Here is a 3,808-nt window from a genome sequence, read left to right on the forward strand (position 1 = left end):
GAATGGGCACTCATGAGATTTTTTTAATGGTGCCACACACTATTAGTACCTCTAGTTGTGTATAAATTTATACATGATACATAAGATAAATCCAGAAGTTTTAAAAAGGAATCAATAATGTCAAAACACACTGATCTACTCTGAGATCTTTAGACTGGAAGATCTGCTTTTCTTTTTTAAGTCAAGACCTCAGTGAAAATTATGAACAAGCATCTCTGTCACAAGCTTGATTAGGTTGTTAAGGAATGTGACAAGTTTACCTGCATCCTCTGCATTGACTGGGAATTGAACCCAGGTCTCCTGCATGGAAAGCAGGAATTCTACCACTGAACCATCAATGCTTGATGCTATGAGACTTTTGTCCAAGTCCTGAAAAAGAAAAGATAAAGCTGACCCTTCTTTCCATTCTGATTCACTCCAAGGAGGAACAAGTGCAAAGTTTTGGGTGATCTTCACTCTGGTGATCCAAAGCTGATCAAGCATCACTGGCCACACCTGAAAGAAAGGCCTGCAGTAGAAAAAAGAGGAAACACTATAACCATGGAGACGTGATTGGGCTCCTTTCGTGTGCTTGTTTCTTAGTCTTTGCTGCCACGAGGACCCCAAATCCCTTTCTGAGCTCCTGCTCTCCACGTGACTCCCTCCTTCCCTGCGATGGGTGCTGCAGGGATCCTGCCATGATTAAAAGCATCCAGGATGTGGGCAGCCAAGGGGCTGGATGGACATAGCAGAGACCCCCGCCTGTCTGGTGTCTGTGCCACAGGCCGGGCATTTGGCTGCTCCTTTTCCTTTTCCTGTCTTGATTCTTGCAGGAATCCTTCCCTGGCCCCAGGGCGAGAGGAGGGAGATGACCATGGAGCGAAGGAGAGCCAGCCCCGAGCACAACAACTTTCAAGGGGAGTTTGCCTCCTCTCGGCATCTCCCCTCAGTGTGGGAGAGGAGAGCGTGAGTTCCCAGCTCCAAGGGCCCAGGGCTTCCTTCCACCTTTGTTACAACACACGTGTCACACAATCAGCGCTACACGCTCGTGCACCCATGGCAAATCAACAACACAAAAATGCATGTGTATCACCTATTAATCAGATTTGAGGGAGTTGGTCCAGCCAGGCATGGCAGGACAGGATGGGATGCTGACCCAGCCTGGAGGTGTGGAAGGGTGGTGGAGGGCAATTAATCCTTTCTAACCCAGATGTGTCCATTCCAACCCCACTGCTGGGGATGCCAGGCAGAATGGGCGGACTGGCGGGATCCCATGGGGCCTGGCTGAGGACCCAGCAGGCAGGCCAGGCTCAGGCGAGGGGATGTGACGGGGCCATGGCAGGTGGGGAGCAGCATCTGGCTGCTGATGCTCAGTGTTTCTGATAGTGGGGCAGAGGAACACTGAGTCTGTGGCTGCCCCAGTCCAACTTTGGAAATAAGCTGATGGAGAATAGGTTTAGGTTAGAGATCAGAAGGCAATATTTTACAGTTTGGGTGGCCAAAATCTGGAACCAACTTCCCAGGGAAGTGGTCCTCGCCCCTACCTTGGGCAAATTCAAGAGGAGGTTGGACGATCACCTGTCTGGGGTCTTGTGAACCCAGCATTCGTTCCTGCCTGTGGCAGGGGGTCAGGCTAGACGATCTGTTCAGGTCCCTCCTGACCCTAGCTACTATGAAACTATGAGCACTCATGGTGGTCTGGTGCAGTGCCAGAGGACTGGGAAAGGGCCAATGTGGTTCCCATTTTCAAAAAAGGGAGGAAGGCGGACCCAGGAAACTATAGGCCAGTCAGTCTTACCTCAGCCCTGGGTAAGCTTTTTGAGAGGCCCACATCAGCAGGTGACATAGCAGCATTTTCCTTCACCAGTAAGGCAGGGACTGTGGCAGAAATGCCACCGTCGTGCCCCTCTCCAGAGCTCTGTCTCTGCCAGCGAGAGAGGCTGCTGTTGAATCCCTCAGGGCGGGGATCTCCCTCCCTTGTCTACATGACAAAAGCCTGGTGCCTGGGAGGCGGATGCTCTGGTCACCTGGGGAAGGTGGGGAGAAAGCCCCGCTCACCGGCCCAGGTAGCCAGGGATGCTTTTTTAGATTGGTTGGGTTGTGGCCAGCACTGGCAGCATCGATTGGACCGGGCTGCTGAGGTCAGAGAGGTTATTTAAGGGCCCGGGCCAGGAAGAAGGCAGGCCTTCACCAACGGGGTCCGAGATGATGCTCAGGGGCAATCAGCATGGATTTATTAGGGGGAGATCATGTCAGACCAACCTGATTGCCTTTTATGATCAGGTCACAAAGGCCATGGACGCAGGTGTCGCGGTGGATGTAGTCTTTCTGGACTTCAGCAAGGCCTTTGACACCGTCTCTCACCCCATCCTAATTAATAAACTAGGCGACTGTGGCATAGATGCCTACACGGTCAGATGGATTGCAGATTGGCTGAAGGGTCGCACTCAGAGGGTGGTGGTGGATGGATCATACTCGACTTGGGGGGAGGTGGGTAGTGGAGTCCCCCAGGGCTCGGTCCTGGGGCCTGCGCTGTTCAATTTCTTCATCAGCGATCTTGATGTTGGGGTGGAAAGCAACCTGTTTAAATTCGCTGATGACACCAAAATTTGGGGGGAGGTGAGCACGCTAGCAGGGAGAGAGAGATTGCAGAAGGATCTGGATAGGTTACAGGGGTGGGCAAACAGGAACAGGATGTGTTTCAATACGGACAAGTGCAGGGTGCTGCACTTGGGTAGTAGGAACCAGCAGCACACTTATACGATGGGGAACTCCCTACTTGAATAGGCTGCAATCGCACCTACACTTGGTGTCATTATTGACTCCAAGATGAACATGGGCCGACAATGCGAGGTCATGGTTGGCAGGGCTAACCGGACCTTGTCGTGCATCCACAGGTGCATCTCGAGTAGAGCCAGGGAGGTGATCCTCCCCCTCTATGCGACGCTGGTCAGGCCGCAGCTGGAGTACGGTGTCCAGTTCTGTGCGCCCCATTTCAGGAGGGATGTGGACAACATGGAGAGGGTCCAGAGGAGGGCCACCCGCATGATCCGGGGACAACAGGGCAGACCCTACAGTGAGAGACTGCGGGACCTGAACCTATTCAGCCTCCACAAGAGAAGGCTGAGGGGGGACCTGGTGACCGTCTATAAACTCACTAGGGGGAACCAGAAGGGTTTGGGGGAGACGCTGTTTCCCCTAGCCCCCGCTGGCATAACAAGGAGTAATGGGCACAAGTTGATGGAGAGGAGGTACAGATTGGACATCCGAAAAAACTACTTCACAGTTAGGGCGGCTAGGAGCTGGAACCAACTTCCAAGGGAGGTGGTGCTGGCCCCTACCCTGGGGATCTTTAAGAAGAGGCTGGATACTTACCTGGCTGGACTCATTTGAGTCCCGTTTTTGTTTTTAGGGTGAGTGGTGCAGGGGGTTGGACTTGATGATCTGCTCAGGTCCCTTCCAACCCTACCAACTAGGAAACTGTGTGCCCAGGGTGGTGGGACTGGGTGCATGTGCCATGGCTTGGACTGCTCCCAGTCTATGGGCTGGAAAGCATCAGGCTGTCGGCCAGATCCAGGACAAAGTCTGTACTTTCTACACCCCTGCAAATGTGTGGAAGAAGAAAGGAGAGGGAAGTTCAGGAGAGTACCAAGCCAAGCCACCGCTTAAAAGAGCTGGTGGTGCAAGAAAGACATGCTAGAGGCTCTGCTGAGACTTGAACTCAGAGTCCAGACCATTACACCACATAACCAATACAGGTGACTCTTTACAGCTGTGTGGAAAAGTCTTGCCAGGGGCCAACTTCCCAGGGCAGCCTGTGCCCAAGACT

General features: G+C 52.9%; 1 non-coding gene across 1 annotated transcript; it reads right to left on the minus strand.

The window, feature by feature from the left end:
- Positions 1-270: 270 nt before the first annotated feature.
- Positions 271-341, minus strand: TRNAG-UCC. The gene has a single exon. It is a non-coding gene; the product is annotated as a tRNA-Gly (tRNA).
- Between the last annotated feature and the right edge of the window lie 3,467 nt (positions 342-3,808).

The sequence above is a fragment of the Alligator sinensis genome, unplaced genomic scaffold, assembly GCF_000455745.1.
Source record: "Alligator sinensis unplaced genomic scaffold, ASM45574v1 scaffold1183_1, whole genome shotgun sequence".
NCBI lineage: Eukaryota > Metazoa > Chordata > Crocodylia > Alligatoridae > Alligator > Alligator sinensis.